Below are 23,469 nucleotides of genomic sequence, written 5' to 3'. Positions count from 1 at the left end.
GGGGAACATCCGCTTCTACGGCAAGAACCTGTGGCTCAGTCGGAGCTTGATGTTCCCCGGCAAGCTTGCCGGAGCAAAACTTGTCGGGAGCGTCTGCTTCAACGGAACAAACCCTAAGGCTTGTCGGAGCAGACTGTTCCTCAGCATCCTTGGTGTTGATCTTGGGGACCTTCTTGGCGGCGGCTTCGGGGAGCTCTACCGGAAAATAGTCACCAGAAATCAACTTTCTCTTCTTGCTCTGTCCAGTTGATGGTGTTACGGATGGTTGAGTCAGCTTGAGCACAAAGATCCCTGGTTCCACAGGTAACTTAAGTGCGGCGCACTTTGACAGGCCGTCGGCAATGTCGTTCTGAGCTCTTGGAACATGCTCCATCTGCAGGCCGTCAAAGTGCTCTTCTAGCTTTCTCACTTCATCAACGTAAGCTTCCATCAACGGACTCTGATAACTCTTGTTCACTTGGTGCACGACAAGCTGTGAGTCACCCCTGACAATGAGCTTCTTGATCCCAAGGTCTGCTGCGATCCTGAGGCCGGCAAGCAAACCTTCATACTCTGCAGTATTGTTCGTTGCTTGCTCCTTGGGAAAGTGCATCTGGACTACGTACTTGAGATGCTCTCCGGTGGGTGCAACAAGTAGCACGCCAGCACCGGCGCCTTGCAGCAAGAAGGCACCATCAAAGTACATCAGCCATTCTTTGCTTGCTTCCTTGACGGGGATGCTCATTTCTGGAATTTCTTCATCTGGTGTTGGCGTCCACTCTGCTATGAACTCTGCCAGTGCTCTGCTTTGGATAGTTGAAGTGCTCTCAAACTTGAGGCCAAAGCTTGACAGTTCTAGTGCCCACTCGACAATCCTGCTGTTGCTTCTGGATTTTGCAGTATCCTCTTCAACGGAAAGCGAGTGACAACTGTGATCTCATGTGCTTGGAAGTAATGGCGCAGCTTTCTCGAGGCCATGAGGAGGCCGAAAAGCAATTTCTGCACACCAGAGTACCTTGACCTAGCCCCCTGCAGAAGGGAACTGACAAAGTAAACTGGGCGCTGCACCATTCTCTTCTGCATCTTCTCATGCTCCTGCGCAGATCCATCCTTGTCGGGACCAGAGCTTGCCGGTGAAGTCCCCTGCTTGTCGCTGGATCTGTCTGCCGTGGTTGCTGGCTCATCATCCGCCTCTCTCTCTGCTACTAACGCAGCACTAACCACTTGATTGGTTGCCGCTATATATAACAACAACTTCTCTTGTGGCTTAGGTGCGACAAGTGTTGGAGTGGAGGACAGGTATCTCTTCAAGTCCTGCAGCGCAGCCTCCGCTTCCGGAGTCCATTTCATTGGACCTACCTTTTTCAAAATTTTGAAAAATGGCAGGGCGCGCTCAGCAGACCTAGAGATAAACCTGCTGAGAGCAGCTACACAACCGGCAAGTCTTCGTACATCCTTGACGCGCTTTGGTGCTTCAATCTGCTCAATGGCCTTGATCTTGTCGGGATTGGCCTCAATTCCGCGTTGAGACACAAAGAACCCGAGAAGCTTGCCGGAGGGAACTCCAAATACGCACTTCTCGGGGTTGAGCTTGAGGTTGATCTTGCGCAGATTTGCAAAGGTTTCGTCTAAATCTTGAATCAGGGTCGCTTTGTCCTTGCTCTTGACCACTATGTCATCCATGTAGGCTTCCACATTTCTGTGCATTTGCGGTTCGAAAGCATCATGGACTACCCTTGCAAATGTTGGACCAGCATTCTTCAAACCGAAAGGCATCTGTACGAAACAGTATGTGCCACATGGGGTAATGAATGCGGTCTTCTCCTCATCGTCTTCGGCCATGAAGATATGATGATATCCTGAGTATGCATCAAGGAATGAAAGCAAGTCACATCCGTCCATGGAGTCAACAATCTGGTCAATGCGCGGCAAGGGAAATGGGTCTTTGGGGCAAGCTTTATTAACATCGGTAAAGTCAATACACAGCCTCCATTTCCCGTTTGCCTTGCGCACGACTACAGGATTGGCCAACCACGTAGGATGGAGCACTCCTCTGACAAGGCCTGCTGCTTCCAATTTCTTGATCTCTTCTGCAATGAATTCTTGGCGCTCCAATGCCTATTTCCTGACTTTCTGCTTGATGGGCCGCGCATGAGGATAGACGGCAAGATGGTGCTCGATTACTTTCCTGGGAACACCGGGGATGTCAGACGGTTGCCATGCAAACACGTCGACGTTCGCCCGCAGGAAAGCAACGAGCGCGCTTTCCTATTTAGGGTCGAGAGTGGCACTGATGGTGAAGGTACCACCAGTGCCGTCCTCCTTGGCGGACACCTTCTTGGTCTCTGGTGGAGCTGCCATTGTCTTCTTACACTTGCCGGTGGAGCTCGATGGTGCGTCCTCGACGGTAGTGCAGCACTCCGAAGAGGTGCGCTTGCCGGAGTGGGCATCAGAGCTCTTGCCGGACTTGGTCTTCTTCACCCCGGGAGCTTCAGCGGCAAGTGACTTGCGATCTGTTGCGGCTGCTGCTTCCCGGTAGATCTTGTCGGCGCAGATAAGAGCATCCTTCTTGTCGCCAGGGACAGAGATGACACTTATCGGGCCTGGCATCTTCAGTACGTTATATGCATAATGAGAGGCTGCCATGAACTTGGCGAGTGCTGGACGGCCAAGTATCCCATTGTAAGGCAATGGAAAGTCAGCAACGTCAAAAGTGACCCTCTCAGTCCTGAAGTTCAACTCGCTGACAAATGTTACCGGCAACGTGATCTTTCCCTTCGGCTTGCTCCTTCCCGGATTGATTCCTTGAAATGTGCCGGTCTCTTCGAGCTCGCCATCAGGGATCTGAAGCTTCTGGAGTACCGTGGAGGAGATCAAGTTTAAGCCAGCCCCGCCGTCAACTAGCATCTTGGTGACCTTGAGGTTGCGGATAGTTGGTGAAACCAACATTGGCAAGCACCCGACCGTAGTTATGCGATCAGGGTGATCCTCAATATCAAAGATGATAGGCGTGCTGGACCATTTCAGAGGCTTGCGTGACTCGATGGGTGGTTCTGCCGCATTGACTTCCCGCACCCACTGCTTGAGCTGGCGGTGTGAAGTATGCAGAGAAGCACCGCCGTCAACGCACAGGACCTCTGTGGCTTTCTGGAACTCCTGCTCATCGGTCTCGTCATCATCCATATCTTCATCGTCGTCGTCGTCTTCATCCTTGTCGCGGCCGCGGGGAGGTCTGTCTCCTTGCCGCTGCTTGGCCTTGCCGCGGCGTCCTCCTCGGCCGGGACGTTTCTTGCTGGCTCCTCCAGCACCTTCCTGGGCTTTCTCCTTGTTGCGCCGCTCGTATTCAGCCTTTTGCTGCTCAACAAGCTGCTCGACCTTCTTGCAGCTCTGGAGGTCATGGCCCTTGATGCGGTGGATCTTGCGGTATTGCTTGTTGGTGCTATCCTGCTTGTCGGAGACCGCCACAGCTGTGGCAACCTCCTTGCTGGAGCTACCAGCTTCGGCTTTCTTGCCGGACTGCTCAACAACTAGCACATCTTTGCCTTTCTTCTTCCTGTTGTTCCGCCGCCGGTTCTTTCTTGCCGGGGCAGTGTCCTCACGATCAGATCCTCCTGCTCCTGTGTTCTCTCCGGGGAGTTTCCTCCCTTCCTCAGCACATGCACACTTGTCGGCCAGGGCATATAGCTCACTGACGTCTCTGATCTTGCACATCGCCATCTCCTCCCGCATCCTGCGGTTTCGCATGTTTTGATGGAACGCGCTGATCACCACGGCAGGGTGGACGTCTGGGATGTTGTGCTGTACGCGGCTGAATCTTTGAATGTACTTGTGCAGGGGCTCTCCTTCCTTCTGGGCGAGCAGATGAAGATCGCTCTCTTGGCCATGAGGCTTGTGGCCGCCTGTAAAGGCGCCGACAAACTGATGGCACAGATCAGCCCAGGAGGATATGGAGTTGTCCGGCAAGTGCATGAGCCAGGATCTGACATTGGGCTTGAGCACCAGCGGGAAGTAGTTGGCAAGGATCTTGTCGTCCCCCCCCCTAGCAGCTTGCACCGCGATGGTGTAGATGCTGAGGAACTCCGAGGGATGCGACTTGCCGTCGTACTTCTCTGGTACATCTGGCTTGAAATTCTACGTACTGGGCCGCTGGACCTGCTGCAGCTCACGAGTGAACGCAGGGCAACCTACCGCGTACGGCAAGTCGCCTGGTTCCCCTGGCACATGCACGTCAACAGAGGGCCCAGCGCGCTTGTCGGATTGACGTCGCGCTTCTCTTCGGCACTCGATGTGAGTACGAGCGTCTTCTTGCTGTCATTCATGAAGAACTTGGCGCTGATCGCGACGAGCTCGTGGATCCGATGACGCAGTGGAGTCGCTGTCTAGGTGGATCTGGCGACTTGGCGATCTTGGCCTTCGGGGTGGAGAGTGCATGGTGGTTGCACCCCCACCAGTTTCGCCACCACCGGCTCGTGCCGGGCAGTCCTGCCGCGGCTGCGATGCAGTTGGCTGCCGCGGAGTGTCTCCGTTGGCGAAGCCAATGAGACTCTGAATGGTGGCTCTCCATTGGTCGATCTTGTGTTCCGCTGGAGGGTAATCTAGGAGCAGCTGAGCTCGCGCCAAAGCTTCTGCTGGAGTGGTGGGCGGCAGCGGCGAACGGTGCGAGGAGCGGGATATGCTCGGACTTCTAACTATGTTAGAAGGAGCAGCATCCCGTCCAGGCGACCGTGTCTCGCTCGTGCCAGCACGTTGGCGTGCATGCTGGTCTTGAGCACCCCGAGATCCACCAGCTCGATCTTGTCCCAACGAACGTATGGTACTGCAAATACCATGACGCTGTCGGTCCTGCGCCTCCTGAGATGGGCGCGGGACATGTACGGACACCGAGGTCTGTGTAGCCTTGTCCTTGGACCTGGCAGCATCGTGAGCTCCCTCGTCGATGTCCGTTCTTCTGCCGGCGTCCTCCCCACCATCCGTTTGCTCCGGTGGTGGTGGAAATGACGTGGACGGAGCAGCTGCCGCCGAAGTCTCCTTCTTCGGTGGCATGCCGATGAAGAAGATGAAGATCTAGCTCGTGTGAATGCCGGATCAGGTTCACACAACCTCGAAGCCCCCTATCTGGCGCGCCAAAGATGTTGGGGAAACTGATCCACGAACACCTATGGGACCGGCGGACCAAGCCCCTTTCGAGGCGAAGCACAGATCGAGGCGAAGCACACGAGCAGTTTACCCAGCTTCGGAGCTCTCCGGAGAGATAATACTCCTACTGCTGCTTCTCTGATTGTATTGTGTTCTTGCTCGAGAGAGCTAAGTGTTCTTCTGGCTTCCGAATGAGTCGAACCCCCTCTATGTTGCGCATGGGCCTCCTTTTGTATGCTCAAGGGGTCACCGACAGGTGGCAACGCAGAGAAGGGTAAAAGTGGAAAAGGGGTTGCGGTTGGTACACCTACTTGCACAGTGTATCCTACCTAACCCTGACGGTAGGGGACAAAGGCATTAAATGCCTGTCTGTGTCACCCAAACAGTGCAGAAAGGGACCGTCAGGGGCGCCACCGCTCGCCACGATGGCAGTCTTGTCAGCTTCGCATGCCACCGCGCACCGCTGGCTGCACCGCCTCTCGCCACGCGCGCCTGGAAAGGCCCCCAGGGCGACATGTTGGTGGATGTGCTGGAGCGTGGGTACAGGGTGGTTACTTGCCGCGGCAAGCGCCTTGCCGCGGTCGTCGTCTTGTCACGCCCGAAAGCTTGTCGCTCGCCAGGCCTTGAGATGCCTTGGTTGGTCTTCCCGGCAAGCTCCTCTTGCCGGGGCCTTGTTGCCTTGCCGGGACGTGCGGCGCGTCGCGGCAAGTTCCTTGGGATGCCTTGATTGGCCTTTCCGGCAAGCTCCTCTTGTCGGGGCCTTGTCTCCTTGGCTTGAATACTTTGTTCTTGAATGGCTCCAAGGGAGCCACGGAGGACCTTGGCGGTCGCCCGGCAAGCCTTGCCGCGGGGTGCTGCAACTTCCCGTGCACAAGTTCGGGATACTAGGGTACCCCTACTCTAGTACACGGACAACCTCTCACCACCATCAAGTCACAAGTGTTGGCCGACTTCCTCGTCGACTGGGCCGAGACCCAGTACCTACCGCCAGCACCAGACTCCACCCATTGGCGGATGCATTTTGATGGATCAAAGATGCGCACCGGTCTGGGAGCCGGCATCGTCTCACCTCTCCCAAAGGCAACAAGCTCAAATATGTGTTGCCAGTCCATTTTGCCGCAGAATATGAGGCACTCATACATAGACTCCGGCTTGCCAAGGAACTCGACATTCACTGGATCTTGTGCTATGGTGACTCTAACTTGGTGGTCCAGCAGTCGTCAGGCGATTGGGACGCCAAGGATGCAAATATGGCAAGCTACCGCTTCCTTGTGCAACAACTCAATGGATACTTTGACGGGTGCGAGTTTCTCCATGTGCCAAGAAATGGCAATGAACAAGCAGATGCCTTGGCACGGATTGGCTCCACCCGACAAGCAATACCAGCCGGCGTCGCCCTACGCCGCCTCCTCAAGCCGTCTGTCAAGCCATCCCCGGAGTCCGAATCCATCTTCGTGTCGGCCCCTCCTGAAGCAGTGGGATCCGACTTGAGGGTACCAGAAGCCGGCCCGGGGACTTCAGCAGGCGGCCCGGGGACTGCAGTCGTCGCACTCAGCCTGGGGACTGCAGAAGTCAGCCCGGGGACTTCTTCAAGACAGCAGGCGGAAGCAATTGCCAACCTGCCACCTTCCGGCCCAACCACCCTCATACAAGTTGAAGTTGTGGCAGTGGAAGAAATAGCAGCACCTTCCTGGGCTCAGCCAATCCTCAGATTTCTGGTGAACAAAGAACTGCCGACTGATGAGATCTCAGCCAGGCAGGTGCAACGGCGAGCAGCAGCATATACCATAGTCAACAGAGAGCTGGTTCGACGCAGTGTCACTGGTGTGTACCACCGGTGTGTGGAGCCGGACCAGGGCCAAGCAATCATGAGAGACATTCACCAGGGTGAATGTGGCCATCATGCAGCCTCAAGAGCCCTTGTTGCCAAAGCCTTTCGCCATGGTTTTTTCTGGCCGACTACTTTTGAAGAGGCCAAAGAGTTGGTCCAGAAATGCCAAGGGTGCCAAAGATTCCGCTCCAAGCCGCATTTGCCAGCTTCTGCACTCAAGACTATTCCGATTGCTTGGCCGTTTGATGTTTGGGGTTTGGATATGGTGGGGCCATTCAAGACAGCCCATGGTGGCATGACTCATCTGCTTGTTGTTGTGGACAAGTTCACCAACTGGATAGAGGCCAGGCCAATCAAGAAACTGAATGGACCAATTGTCGTGACCTTCATCAGCGAGATCACCACTCGGTACGGCATACCACATAGCATCATCACCGACAATGGCACAAACTTTGCCAAAGGAGCCTTGGCTCATTTTTGCGCGACGCAGGGCATCCGACTGGACTTAGCATCCGTTGCCCACCCGCAGTCAAACGGCCAGGTTGAGCAAGCAAGCGGCCTCATCTTGTCCGACATCAAGCCCCAACTGGTCAAGCCCCTTGAGCGTTCGGCCGGCTGCTGGCTCAACGAGCTGCCGACATTCCTCTGGAGCCTGCGCACAACTCCGAACAAGTCAACCGGCTTCACGCCTTTCTTCCTCGTCTATGGTGCTGAAGCCGTCATCCCGACGGACATAGAGTTCGACTCCCCGCGAGTCACCATGTACATGGAGGCGGACGCCAAGGAGGTGCGAGAAGACGGTGTTGACCTGCTGGAAGAGGGCCGGCTGTTGGCACTCAGCCGGTCCGCCATCTACCAGCAGAGTCTGCGTCGATACTACAACCGCAAGGTGAAGCCAAGATCATTCCAAGAGGGAGACCTTGTGCTCCGGCTGATCCAGCGAACAGCCGGCCAGCACAAGCTCTCGGTGCCTTGGGAAGGCCCCTTCATCATCAGCAAGGTGCTCGGCTACGACTCCTACTATCTGATCGATGCTCAGAAGCCCAGAGCATGCAAGAGAGATGATTCAGGCAAGGAGACAGAGAGGCCGTGGAATGCAAACCTCCTCCGAAGATTTTACAGTTGAAAATCAGTATGTATCACACTACCTTTTGTATCATGTACAAAGACTCCGGGTCCCCCGAGACGAACTCGGGGACTACCCTCCTTTATCTATGTGATAAGAATTATGCCATGAGTATGTATAGTTTTTTCCGCCTGGCACCGGGTTCGACCAGTCGGCCCGGAAGCACGCCGCCTTCTGCTATATGCCGCCTCCTGCAGCCGGACAAGTAGTGTGTTGGCGCCGGACACTTCCTTTGCCAGAAGCCGCAGCTTGCAGAGCGACTGAACGGCGGGCAGGGGTCCCAAACCGGCACCCACATGAAAAACGACTAAGGAAAAACACATATAGCGACGGCCGGCATCTCACCTTTATTCGTCCGGCTGTCGAGCAGCCGGCCGACCGGCTCCTACTTTCATTGCCAACACCCCGAACGGCTAAGTACTAGCCCTCCCCCAAATGACTAAGTACTCAACCTAGTCGCAGTCCATAGAGCGGCTGCTTGGCTGGCAAGAGGATAGGCATGGGAGGGCGGCAAAGGAAAAAACCAAGGAGTAAAAGGCAAAGAAAGATAGAAGTCGACAAAGAAGGGAAGAAGGCTCTGGCTGGATGTTGGGGTCGGCTGCACCGCCTGGTGCGGCAAGTGGCTCCGTCTGAGCAAAAGAATTGCCAGCAGCAGGCGGGGCGGTGGAGGGCTGGAGTACGGAGTCGGTGGTATCCGTCAGAGGAATGGGTGGCTGGTCGATCCCCGCCTGGCCTTCTCCAGTAGCAGTCGGCACCTTGGTGCGTGGCTCGTTGCTTGAGGCCCGGTCAAGTTGGGGCTGACCGTCCGCCCCGACCTCTGGCAGGTCGACATCGCTCTCCTCATCCTCCTCCTCCTCCTCCTCTTCCTCCTCCCCTTCTTCCCCTTCATCGCCGGAGTCGATGACTTCAGCTCTTGTGGGGCTTCGCCGCCTTCCTCGACCACCTCCGAAACAAAGATGCTGGTGTCGGTGAAGTCGGCGATCGCCGCCGCCCTATTGACAAGCTCGGCGTCCACCGCCGCCAGCTCCCCCTGCGCTTCCAGCCGGAACATGTCCAACTGGCCTAAGTCCAGCCCATGATACCATGCCTTGGCGAACTCCAAGGCCCGGGGCACTCCTTCCCGGGCTACGGAGCCCTTCCATGCTTCCAGGCGGCCTGCCGCCACCTCCAACCAGTCGGCAGTCCAACTTGGGGTGCACGGAGCCGGCAAACCTGGCCAGAGGGCGGAGACCGCCTGAGCTCCGATGCGCTGGAGACGGCGCAGCATGTGATGAGCAGGCCGAAGGCAGGCCTGAGTGCTGAGGAGGTGTTCGCCAAGAGTCCGGGGAGCATCAGCGGTGATCTGCGCGCCCTCCGCCCTCCGCTCCTCGCGCTGGGCCTCGATCATCTGGATTGCGGCAACAGAATGGCCCGAGAAGAAGTTTGTTCGGGCGGAAGGAGAAAAAGACCAAGGTTATAAGCAAGGGACCGGCCTGGACAAGGGCCGACAGTTCGAAACAAGAAATCAAGAGAATGAAGCTTACCATCGACCAAGTCTTCAATGCTGCTGAAGCAGACCGTCATCTGGGCCTCCTTGTCAGCCCAGGCGAAGCGCTCGGCCTCAAACTCAGCGAGAAGGTCAGCCTCCTTCTTCACCTCCAGCTAGGCCGCCTTGAGGGCCTCCGTCTGTTCGGCAAGCTGAGTGACCAGGCGATCTCGCTCCTCGGCCAGCTTGCCACAATCCGCTTCCTTGCCGCACATAGCGGTGTTGGCCGTGCCTAGCTGTTCCTGCAAGGCAGCGTTGGCCTCTGAAAAAAGGGAAAGCAGAAAAAAGCATCAGTCAAGCAGACAAGACGAAGAAAGAAACATTGAGGAGATTCGGCCCGACTGCGCAGCAGTCGGCCGAACCTCGGGGACTACAGCCCGCGGGTGCGCCATCACGCCCCCGCAGAGAAAAAGTAGCTAACAAAGAAAGAAACACTGAGGAGATTCGGCCTGACTGCTCAGCAGTCGGCCTAAACCTCGGGGACTACAGCCCGCGGGTGCGCTATCGGGCCCCCGAAGAGAAAAAGTAACTAACGAAGAAAGAAACACTGAGGAGATTCGGCCCGACTGCTCAGCAGTCGGCCCGAACCTTGGGGACTACAGCCCGCGGGTGCGCCATCGCGCCCCCACAGAAAAAAGTAACTAACGAAGAAAGAAACACTAAGGAGAATCAGCCTGACTGCTCAGCAGTCGGCCCGAACCTCGGGGACTACAACCCGCGGGTGTGCCAGCGCACCCCCACGAAGAAAGAAAGATAGGGCTTACTCCGGCTCTCGGTCAGATGGGTGGTCTGCATCTCCAGCTCCTAGACCCTGGAGTTGTAGGCAGTTGTATGGAGATTATGGTAGTCCTACAGAAGGAACACCAGATGAAGTCAGCAGTCGATGATTGCAAGAAAAAGTTCTAGCCCGCCTGCTCAGTAGCCGGCCCGGAACTTGGGGACTACACCCAGTGGGTGCGCTTGCAAAAGGGTCATCCAAAGAAGAATACCGAAGATAACTTACGCGGATGGCGGTTCGCAACTCCAAGAAGGTCTTGTTGCAGCGCTTGAGGGCCTCGGCTTCTGCCCGGAGCTTGGCCTGGACATCGAGGGACGCTTGATTCAGGGCACCCGTCCCGCCCGCGTGTATCCAACTTACGGGCGGAGCGCTGGTCGTCTCGGTGTCGGGGACCGACGAGCTCGCGTCGCCGCCCTCCTGCGGCTGCGATGCTGAGGCCGCCTTCTCAAGGCAGCGGCACGTGGGTGTGCGGACCGCAGGAATCAGGTCCGTCACCATCGTGTTTTTGACTGGTGGCACCTGCGGCGCAGCCGGCTGCTCGTCCTGTGTTCCGCTGGCTGGTGGCGGTGGCGGAGGTGGTGGCGGTGGCACAAAGACGTCCGGCATAGCCACATCACCGCCCTCCCGCTCCTGGATCGGGTGATCGTTGCCGGCTCCTCCTGCCGTCACCACGAACTCAGGCGGAGGTGGCGCGGTGTTCAGGGGCGCCACGAGCAGCGGCTCCTGGCGGCGTGTGGCCTCCATGAGCCGCTCCCTCTCCACGACTTGGGCTTCCGCCTGCGCCAGCGCTCTCTCAGCGGACGCGGCGGCCTTTTCCGCCTGCTCCTTGGCCAGGCGGTCGGCCTCTTCCTCATGCGCCTCCCGCGCGTTCCGCTCTGTCTACTCCCGAAGGTCGGCAGCCGGGTCGATCCGCCGGCTGGTCGAGGAGGTCGCCGCCGACCTGAGGACCGAGGCGGCGCTTGACTTCTCGAGGGTTAGCGGGGCCCTGAAATAAGAAGACAACTCAGAAGGCTCTCACGCCAGATTGACAAGAAGACGGGAAATAAGGAAAATATACTAACGCCAACACCATGAAGGGCACCTTCGGCTGCCTCTGATACTTGGCCACCTTGGCCGTGGCTTCTTTCTGCCTGGTCATCACGGCCGGGTTCTTGGGCCTCTTTGGGGCGCTGCCAAACAAGGTAGCACCCTGCTTCCTCTTGCGCTTGCTGCCGCGGGCGGGCGGCCCGAAAGTGGGGCCGGCGCCGGTGTTGGCAGAGCTCCGGGTGGGGCACGGTTCGTCTTCGTCATCATCGTCGTAGGGCCAAGTCCCCACGCCGCCGCCTTCCTCGGAGCCTCCTGCTCCGCCGCCTGCTCTGCCGCCGCCGCCTGTTGCGTCGTCCGCCAGGGCGGCCGCCCCCAAGTCGGGGTCGTCCAGGTCGCTCACCGCCCTGTCCGGCTGGAGGTCATTGCCGGGCCCCAGGAGGGCGGCCGTCGCCGCGGACATGTAAATCTGTTACCAAGAAAGGAGTTGCATCACGACAAGAACGAAGCTGAAGAAAGCAGATCAGAGGGACAAGATGAAGAAACTTATGGCATGCGGTGGATTGTGGAGGGAGTACGGCCACTTCCCGTACCGCCAGTCTTCCTCCGACAACTTGAGGTCGGAGATCTCGTTCACCATCCGCGCAACCTCGGCAGGTGGCATCCCTTTCGTGCACAGCCGACACGGATCGCGGTGCCCGCCCATCCGGAAGATCGGATGAGGGCGGCTCTGGAGCGGGAGGACCCGGCGCTCGACGAAGGAAACGAGGAGGTCGGAGGCCACAAGGCCTTCCGACTCCTGGAGCACTCAGAGTGGGCCGATGGCGGCCGCCGCGTCCGCCGATACCGGCTTCAGCTTGTACCCCCAGGTGGGCCGGCATCATAAGGTGGCAGGTTGAGGAAGTCGGCAGCCGGATCTACGTTCTCGACATAGAAGTAGGACTACTGCCACATCTTCACTGACTGCGCCAGCTTGATGACGGGGAAGGTGTTCCACTTCGCTAGTCGGCGCACGATGACGAAGCCGCCGCACTCGGCCGCCGTCTCCCTGGCGGAGGTGCCAAGCATCCCGTAGAAGAACGCTCCCCACAGCTCGAGTGTGGGGAGGACACCGATGTAGCCCTCGCACGCCGTGACGAAGGCGGAGAGTAGAGTCACGGCGTTGGGCGTGAGGTGGTGAGGTTGGAGATGGTAGAAGTCGAGAAAAGAGCGGAAGAAGCCGCTCACCGGAAGGCCGAAGCTGCGGAGGAACTGCGAGCGGAAGACGACCCGCTTGTCTCCCCGCGGCGCCGGTGAGATTTCCTCATCCGGCAGCACCCACGCCTTGACGAAGGCCGTGCGGGGCATCCGACGCATGTCGCGAAGGAAGGAGATGGGATCCTCTATCACTGTCGACCCGTCCCAGTCACCGCCCTTCTCGCGCGCCATGGCCTCCGGCTGGTTGCGTGAGGAAGAGGAGTGCATCGGCGACGAACGACGGCGGCAGCCCCGCGGCGGCACTGAGCAGCAGCAACGGTGGTGGAGGAGTAAGTAGAGGAAGAAGAAGAGTGGGAGGGGGCGCGAGAGCTTTGCCGCACCCCTCCCATCCCCCTACTTATAGCCCTCGGGCTACGAAGCCGAGGGGGCGGGGTGTGGGTCGTGGGATTAACTGCGCCCATGACCCCACGACCCACATTTATCGCGTGCATTTACCATCGGTCGTGGGAATGGCAACCACTCCCCTCGGCACAGCGGATCCGCCGGTTGTCGAGGTGCGGTAGTGGCCGGCCCGACCCATTGTCACATCCCATCAGGGGCGTGCGGTGGCAGTCTGGCCGGGCAGATGTGCGCCGCGTGGCACGTCTTTGGCAGGCGGCGGCTCGGGAAGCTTAGCAGGCACGCCACCTGTTTCGCGCCTTGAAGATCGAAATCGACCACATAGCTCCGCCTGGGCGAGGCCGACTTGAGTAGTCGGCTAGGCGCAAGATGGATCGACGTTCTCCCGGAGCCCGGTGAGGGGGGAAGCCGCTGAGACTTCGCGGCCCCTCGACCACAATGCCTCACCGGCTTCGGGGACTACTGTCAGAGTAAAGGGCCACGGGTAGGCTCACCTGAGTCCCTGAATTTATCAAGACTTTGGGCCAGCTCCGCCAAGCTGGACCCCAAGCTGAAGCTCCGCCCTCTGGGGGCCGGCTGGCTCAACGGTCGGCTGCCAGAGGGCGGCCAACCCGAGCCTACGGCACTACGAGTGGCCAGCTCCAGCCGGCCGGCCTCCAGAGAGGGCAGCACCAAGCAGGCGTCCACCTCGTGGCCTCGGTGCAACCGAGCCCCCATCAAGAGAACAAGCAAGAGCATGGCGACAGGGAGCACGTTGTCCCAGACGTACGGGACAGGCATGGCTACAGTGCTCCATACAGGCGGAGATCTCCACACGGCAGGGCACTGTGCCATGTCCCCCTGACATCGCCCTAAGCAGGCGGAACCCTGTTCCCCACGATGGCCTATCGGTACGGCTTGCCAGCCGCAGGCCCTACCGGGCAGTGACACCATCGAAGACGGCTGTCGGTGTCAAAACCGGCAGATCTCGGGTAGGGGGTCCCAAGCAGTGCGTCTTAGGATCAATGGTAACGGGAGGCAAGGGACACAATGTTTACCCAGGTTCGGGCCCTCTCGATGCAGGTAAAACCCTACATCCTGCTTGATTAATATTGATGATATGGGTAGTACAAGAGTAGATCTACCACGAGATCAAAGAGGCTAAACCCTAGAAGCTAGCCTATGGTATGATTGTTGTTGTCTATCTATCAACTAGCCTGACCCTGGTTTATATAATGCACCAGAGGCCTAGGATAACAAGAGTCCTAGCCGAATACACTGGTGGGGGAGGAGTCCTTGTCTTGATCGCCAAGTCTTATTGATTCTTCCTTGTATGCGGTAGCTGTCCGGACTGGCCCATGAGTATACGGCCATGGGGGTCCTCGGCCCAATCCAACTGATCGGGAGACAAAGCGTTGAGTACCCCCTAGTCCAGGACACCGTCAGTAGCCCCCTGAACCGGTCTTCAAGTTAGGGACGCTCCTCGATTCTTCCGAACTGTTCTTCATCTTCGGTTCCCGGTCTTGAAAACTGGTTCAACAAATCTTCTCATCTTCTATCTTGAGGATCGCCGAAATGCATTCGACGAGTTTACACGTTGGGTATCCGAGGAGCCCCTTTAAGTTTACAGCCTTTATCAATGCCTTGTTATTTTTATGCCATGCCTCGGGTTTGAGGTTGTTCCCGGGCGGCAACGTCCTCTTGTGTCCGAGCTCCAATGCCAGACTGCATTCAAGGTATCTTTTGCAGCCGAGCACCAATGCTGGACTGCTTCCCAGCTCTAATGCCGGACTATGTATCCGAGCTCCAACGCCGGACGGTATCCGAGCTCCAACGCCGGACTATGTACCCGAGCTCCAACGGCGGACTGTATCCGAGGTGTCGTAAATCACCTTGGTTCAAAGAAGTTTGAAGGAGTTTAGCCGAGCTTAATGCCAGAAGTGCCCTCTATGGAGCCAGCCACTAGCGCCCGAGCTTTATGCCGGACTGCTTCCGAGGTGGTGCACCACCCCGAATGTGGGCCGATTTTTGTCAATATTTTTGATTGGTGCCAGTAGCCCTCAAGGTGGGTATCGGTCTAAAACCCGAGATGCACATGTAGGATGACATAAGGCCGCTGATCCTAGTAGCCGCTGAGACTCAGGTTGATTTGCAAAATCGGTCTAAGGATCAAGTCCTAGCTCGGCAGAATACTTCGGGACACAAAAAGCGGCGTGCTCAGTCCTCGAGACTCAGGTTGGGTGCGGCCGACCAACCTGAGGATCAAAATCTCCTCGGAAACTGTATTGCTCTTAAAATTTTCTGCCTAGAACAGGCAATGCAGTAGCCCCCGAGACACTGGTCGGGTGGCAACACTAGATCAGGGGATCGATGTGCCCCTTTAATATTTGTAAATAATAAGACCGAAGCCCAGTAGCCCCCGAGCCTTAATGCGGGCACGGGAGGCCGAATTAAGGATCGATATCCATAGTAAAATCACAAATTATGTGTAATGACTCTATGTATCCAAGTACTTTACGTCATTAATGCTCGGATCCGCATTGTACAAAACTTTGTTCACCGACCATCGGCTTCCACCTCCTCGGCCAATAGCCGAGGAGTGTTTGTCCTACTTTATAAAGCCTTTATGAGGGCAAAGATTTACAACAAACAAGGCAATCTGGCCATACGGTTTTATAAACAAAGGTACGCGGAGAGACATGTTATATTACTGTTTAACAGAAGAAATGTCTTCCATAGAGAATAGTCCCGCTATCGGTTCCTTTCTTTGCGTTGTCATGCTAAGCATGATCATGAAACCTCAGCTCCAATGTAAGAGCAAAATATTGAGGATTTAGTTTGGGAGGCCAGTTAATAGCCCCCGGTAGTGTTCGGCGACAGTCGAAGTCAAGCCATAAACACTTCGGCCATTGTTATAAATGGCCCGTCGTTTAACGCCGCCATCGGATCGCCGACCAGTTTACGCTTATTGTGACAGTCAGTTTTCGGCTTTCTCCACTGAGGTGCTTAACCATGTGAGCTGGAAGCACAATCGCAGTGGTTCTCCCTTTGCACACCTAGCCGAACGAAGTGGAACATAGGAGGCAGGCGCAGGAGCCGCGCAACCCAACTATTGACCGAAGACACAATTCGAAACCGATGCATATATAGCAATATCCGAGAATGTTTTTGCCGAATCTCTAAAGGTGTCCGGCGTTGCACTGCGAGACTTGTGCTGAAAACACACAAATAGTTTAAAAGTGCCATGTGCTCGAAAAGCCAAAAAACTTATTCAAAAGGTTAATGTCCGAACTAGATCAAGTGTTCGGTGCCAATCCAAAAATTGGACTTTAGAAAAAAAAGGTGCTTCTGCCGTGCTTTAACATGACACATCCTATCTCAAAACTTCAAGCGGGTCAGCCTACGGCTTCTTTGAGAGACAAATTAGGCTCCCCGGCTAGTGACCGCACACTTGTGTCGAAAAAAGGAGTGATAAATAATAATAAAAACTTTACAACGACTAAGAAGAAAAACACTTATCATAAAATGGCTCATATAAATTTAAGAGCCCCCAAGTGACTTGGGTAAAAGAATGATTGCATGTACCGAAGTACTTATATCATATCTATGTTCAACCGAACTTTAAACGCGTCTTAACCGACCGTCGGCTTCTCCCTCTTCGGTCAAGGACCAAAAAGTGTTATGTACTCCATCTGTCGAGAATATCGACGGTGTTTCCAATAACCAGGCAATCAGGCCATAAGGCTGTAATAGACAAAGCGCGCTCAGGGTACTTATGCTATATTACTGCAAAGTGTAAGAAGCATCTTCGAAGAAAATAGTACCCCAAACGATACCTTTCTTCGGTGCTCATTATTATTATGAGACTTGTGCAACAGATTTTTTGTACTCATTAGTTCCGTTGTGTGCCGACCATGATTGAAAACAATAAGAGCGCTAGCTTTCGGCTTCACCCAGTCTGAGGTCCGGCTCAGTTGACCCGATCGTGACAATCGCAGAGGTGCTCCCTTTACTCCCTAGCCGAACAATCGGGAACGTAGGGGTAAGCACAGGAGCCAGGCAACCCAGCTTGCAAATCGCTTAAGTCAATATGGTGCATATTGTGGCGTAATACACGAACAAGGAACGAAGCCGTACAAGTATAATCATATGCAAGAGAAAAAAGCTTCATGAAGGAAGCCCCCAAGTAAACGGGGTATTTGAATTTGCGCGTCACAAACAAAGTTTGGACAAGGAAATTTTACAAGCAACTTTTTTCCAAAAAAGTATAATGCTTGGCCGAGCCGAACACAAGTTAAGAATTTAAAACTTTGAGCATGAAGACAACTTAGCTGGTTAATGTGTTCGGTATTGATGACGCTGTCCGAGCTTGATGCGGGACAAGGTTCCATCCCTGAGCCGGTCCCGAGGTGGCAGAGCAAAGAGCTCGGCACTCCGAAGTGGTGACATAGCACGGTCGATGCAGGACGGTAGGGTGATGCCGAAGACCCCGATATGGGGTAATGAAGTGTTGACGAAGCCCCCCATCAAGCTGAGGTGACGCCAAAGGATATAGTCCGGCTGGATCATTTTCCTGTGCACAAAAAATAGTGCAAACTGGAGATAATAGTAATAATAATAAAAATAAAAATAAATTCGTTGAATAAAAAATAATTTATGCAAAGTGAGTAATAAAAAAAATATGGCCTGGCGCCGAAGTCAATGTCGATGCAGGGCGGCGACGTGATGCGGTAAAGGCATGACAAGGCCTGAATTCACAGGTCGGTTCGAGTTCCGGATGCGGCGTTCGCCAAACTATGCACGGAAACTGACAGAACCACCATGCGACCGTTGTTAATGCGGCCACCATTTGATAGACCTGCGTACATATGACGGACAAATCAGAGTAATAATTCATTGGGAAAATGAACCCTAACAAGCAAAAAATACTAGGATTAATAGCACCTGGCTTATTTGTTGTAGCAATCCGAAGAAAGGTGATTCCCAAAATTGGGACTTGATCCGCACACCTATCGCCTGATGGGCGATAAAGCAACGGCATGGCGATGGTGGCAAAGGTTGGCTCGCCGAGGCAAAGCCCTCGGTCCAGCTAACGTGACGGAGCTGGTCGGCCAGCGACGCCGAAGTATCCGGAGTAGGTTGATGAAGAGATGATGAAGCCCCCGGTCCGGCGATGCAGGTCATGACGTGGTCGATGCCGGCTTGATGAAGCGACCATGCGGTGATGCTGGTATGCCGGCTCCGTGTAATCCACGGGGCAGCGATGTTGGTGATGATTTATCCTTCGCGATGCGAGACTCTTGTTCGGCTTGCCGAGATGATGATCCGAAGAAGTTGAGCTCGGCTCAACAAAGCGACGACGTGTCTAACACAGGTCGGCCATCATGGAGTGATGTTGTCGGGCTGGTTTGACACCGGCGCGACGGTGAAATTCGTATTGCGAGAATACTTTTAATACTCCTGGGATGTGTTTGAGAATCAAACACAACACCCCATACGAAAACTTCCTTCAAAAAGGATGTCCGAGATCCCGTTCATAAAGAAGATGAATTCGGGTCGGATTCGTTCTCACGCAGAAAACAGATCCAAAAAGTGATGTACTAATCGGAAGTTTCGCGTAGTTTGGACGGTCAGATCGAGCTGAATTTTTGGCAGTTGGTAGATAAGGGAATTCCGCAGCAAATCAACGGTTGGATCCTCCAAAGGACACCCGAGCTAGACGCAAGATACCACGCCCTAAACTCGTCCAGATTCTCGTCCAGATTCAACAGGGCTCCGGTATATCGGAGATTGCCGGAGATTCCTCCATCGGAACTCGACGAAATTTTTGCAGGGTTGTTGTAGACTTAATTCCGCATAATTCCACCGAAGTAATCGTTTAGGCGACACTCGAGGAGGCGGTGGCGGCGGATATAAGTTTGTTGTCCAGAAAAACAGCACGGTCGCCTGAGGGCAATGTTGACGTTGAGCCCCGAGCTCCATGGATGACTCCTCCATGATCTTGTTAGAGATCGGAGTTGGTGTTGATGAAAGCCTTCATCCGAACATGACGACCGGAGGTAGGGCGCAGTCCTCGATCAAGCCAAGGTGACCAGTCGAGCTGGTGACGAAGAAGCCGACGTCGCAGTTGACCTGCAGTCGAGCCATTGATCCTTTCGCCGATCACACAGCGGAACTCTCAATGAAAGCACGAATGTCGGTGTCAAAACCGGCAGATCTCGGGTAGGGGGTCCCAAGCAGTGCGTCTTAGGATCAATGGTAACAGGAGGCAAGGGACACAATGTTTACCCAGGTTTGGGCCCTCTCGATGGAGGTAAAACCCTACGTCCTGCTTGATTAATATTGATGATATGGGTAGTACAAGAGTAGATCTACCACGAGATCAGAGAGGCTAAACCCTAGAAGCTAGCCTATGGTATGATTGTTGTTGTCTACCTATCGACTAGCCTGACCCTGGTTTATATAATGCACCAGAGGCCTAGGATAACAAGAGTCCTAGCCGAATACGCCGGTGGGGGAGGAGTCCTTGTCTTGACCGCCAAGTCTTGTTGATTCTTCCTTGTATGCGGCAGCTGTTCGGACTGGCCCATGAGTATACGGCCATGGGGGTCCTCGGCCCAATCCAACTGATCGGGAGACGACGCGTTGAGTACCCCCTAGTCCAGGACACCGTCAACGGCAGACGCCCGATCAGCCGGGCTTGGGAAGGGCCGGCCTCCAGCAGGCGGTCGTCCCTCGCCCCGAGGCAAGCATGCCATTAACCTGATGAGACCAGGTGTGGCTACAGTAACCTTCCGCCAGTCGGCGGGACTGTAGCCACGCTGAGATGACCATGACCTCATCATAGACAACACGGCTATAGTAAGTAGCCACCAACCAGCCGGCAGGGCCCACCAGGAGGCGGGCCCTAGTAGTCGGCGGAGGAGCCGGAGGCTGGAGACGCTGACACACAGGCCTCAGCAGCCGGCCCGATTACCATTGTACCCCTGGGGGGCACGCCTATATATGCCCCCCAGACCACCCATGCTATGGGTTCCAACCCTGATAGAACTAGCCAGTTACCTAGGGCAGGGAAGAGCTAGCCTTGCCTTCTCCTACCTCTAGACACAGCTAAAGGAGCACCTTGTTTCACTAGTGCCTTAGTGATCATGCGGAGACCCCACAGAGCAGGAGTAGGGGTATTATCTCCATGGAGAGCCCCCAACCTGGGTGAAGTTCGTCGACGTACGTGTCTACGCCTTATCCCGCTTCCAGTCACCGGCGATGTTCTACTCGCTCCCACCATGATAAGCCATCCTTTGGCATATGTCGCACCCAACCCCCCACAACTCTCTAACATTTAAGAAATTCATATCTTGGGATATTATTCTAACAGCAAGCAAAACAAAATAAAATAAATGGACACTCCAAGCAAAACACATATCATGTGGTGAATAAAAATATAGCCCCAAGTAAGGTTACCGATGAACGAAGACGAAAGAGGGGATGCTTTCTGGGGCATTCCCAAGCTTAGGCTGTTGGTTGTCCTTGAATATTACCTTAGGGTGCCTTGGGCATCCCCAATCTTAGGCTATTACCACTCCTTATTCCATAGTCCATCGTATCTTTACCCAAAACATGAAAACTTCACAACACAACACTCAACAGAAAACTCGTAAGCTTTGTTAGTATAAGAAAATAAAACACCACTTAGGTACTGTTGTGAACTCATTCTAAATTCATATTGGTATTATATCTACTATATTCAGCCTTCTCCATGGTTCATACCCTCCAATACTACTCATAGATTCATCAAAGTAAGCAAACAACACAAAGAAAACAGAATCTGTCAAAAATAGAACAGTCTGTAGTAATCTGTAACTCTCGAGTACTTCTGTAACTCCAAAAATCCATCCAAATTAGGAAAACCTGAGCAATCTGTGTACCAATCCATATCAAAACGAATCAGATCAAAATCATGTTTGTGTGAATTATCAAAACTAATTTACTGGGCGAAAAAGTTTCTGATTTTCAGCAGGATCAACACAACTATCACTGTAAGCTATCCCAAAGGTCTTACTTGGCACTTTATTGAAACAAAAGCTATACAACATGATTACTATAGTAGCTTAATCATCTGAACACATAAAAACAGTAGGGGTAAATGTTGGGTTTTCTCCCAACAAGCGCTTTTCTTTAATGCCTTTGTAGCTAGGCATGATGATTTCAATTATGCTCACATAAAAGATAAGAATTGAAACATAATGAGAGCATCATGAAGTATATGAATAACAAATTTAAGTCTAACCCACTTCCTATGCCTAGGGATTTTATGAGCAAACAACTTATAGGAATAAGAATCAACTAGCATAGGAAAGGAAAACAAGCATATCTTCAAGATTTTCAACACATAGAGAGGAAACTTGATATTATTGCAACTCCTACAAGCATATATTCCTCCCTCATAATAATTTTCAGTAGCATCATGAATGAATGCAACAATATAACCATCACATAAAGCATTATTTTCATGATGCACAAGCATAGAATTTTTATTACTCCCCACATAAGCAAATTTCTTCTCATGAATAGTAGTGGGAGAAAACTCAACAAAATAACTATCATGAGAGGCACAGTCCAATTGAAAATTAAAATCAAGATGGCAAGTTTCATGGTTATCATTATTCTTTATAGCATACATATCACAATAATCATCATAGATAGCAAATTTTTTCTCATAATCAATTGGAACCTCATCCAAAATAATGGATTCATTACTAAATAAAGTCATGACCTCTCCAAATCCACTTTCATAATTATCACAATAAGATTCAACACCCTCCAAAATAGTGGGATCATTACTACCTAAAGTTGACACTCTTCCAAACCAACTTTCATCATTATAATCATCATAAATAGGAGGCACGCTATCATCATGTTTTCACATTGTGTAGCAGAGCCAACTCATGTTTTGGAGATTGCTATCATAGTTCATTTCTCGAGAACTCGCAACATCATCTCGTCGAATTGTGTGGCAAATGTTGTTTTCCAGACATATTGAGTCTGAAGTATCTTGTTACCAACCAGATCTGAATCTCAAACAGATATGATGGTTGGGACATTCCTAGGATTTGCATTTTGTTCCCAGCTGGCACCCACCATTGTGCCATTTTACTACGATCTACCTTCTCAAGTTATTGCTGTTCAGGATCATCTTCAAAAGTGGGCTTGCCATGGGTCCCATCCATCTCTGATGATAAGCAAAAATCATCCATTGTGTTGTCTGATGTCTACTACACAACCTTCTTCTTGTAGACATTGTTGGGCCTCCAAGTGCAGTGGTTTGTAGGACAATAGCAAATTTCCCTCAAGTGGAAGACCTAAGGTTTATCAATCCGTGGGAGGCATATGATGAAGATGGTCTCTCTCAAACAACCCTGCAACCAAATAACAAAGAGTCTCTTATGTCCCCAACACACCCAATACAATGATAAATTGTATAGGTGCACTAGTTCGGCGATGGATGGTAGATATAGGTTTTTATAATCTGAAAATATAAAAACAGCAAGGTAGCAAGTACCAAAAGTGAGCGAAAATGGCATTGCAATGCTTCGAAACAAGGCCTAGGGTTCATACTTTCACTAGTGCAAGTTCTCTCAACAATAATAACATAATTGGATCATATAACAATCCCTCAACGTGCAACAAAGAGTCACTCCAAAGTCACTAATAGCGGAGAACAAACAAAGAGATTATTGTAGGGTACGAAACCACCTCAAAGTCATTCTTTCCGATCAATCCATTGGGCTATTCCTATAAGTGTCACAAACAGCCCTAGAGTTCGTAGTAAAATAACACCTTTAGACACAAATCAACCAAAACCCTAATGTCACCTTGATACTCCAATGTCACCACAAGTATCCTCGGGTTTGATTATATGATATGCATCACACAATCTCAGATTCATCTATTCAAACCAACACAAAGAACTTCAAAGCACGCACCAAAGTTTCTACCAAAGAGTCAAGACAAAAACGTGTGCCAACCCCTATGCATAAGTTCACAAGGTCCTGAACCCACAAGTTGATTACCAAAACATACATCAAGTAGATCACGTGAATATCCCATTGTCACCACAGATAAGCACATGCAAGACATACATCAAGCATTCTCAAATCCTTAGATTCAATCCGATAAGATCACTTCAAAGGGAAAGCTCAATCCATTACAAGAGATAGAGGGGGTGAAACATCATAAGATCCAACTATAGTAGCAAATCTCGTGGTACATCAAGATCGTGCCATATCAAGAACACGATGGGGAGAAAGAGAGAGAGAGAGAGAGAGAGAGAGAGAGAGAGAGAAAGAGAGAGAGAGAGAGAGAGAGAGAGAGAGAGATAGCTATTGGTACATACCATTAGCCCCAAGGGTGAACTACTCCCTCTTTGTCATGGAGAGCGTCAGGATGATGAAGATGGCCACTTGTGATGGATCCCCCCTCCGGCAGGGTGCCGGAAC

This window comes from Triticum dicoccoides, chromosome 2B (genome assembly GCF_002162155.2).
Source record: "Triticum dicoccoides isolate Atlit2015 ecotype Zavitan chromosome 2B, WEW_v2.0, whole genome shotgun sequence".
Taxonomy (NCBI): domain Eukaryota; kingdom Viridiplantae; phylum Streptophyta; class Magnoliopsida; order Poales; family Poaceae; genus Triticum; species Triticum dicoccoides.
This window is presented reverse-complemented; position numbering follows the sequence as displayed.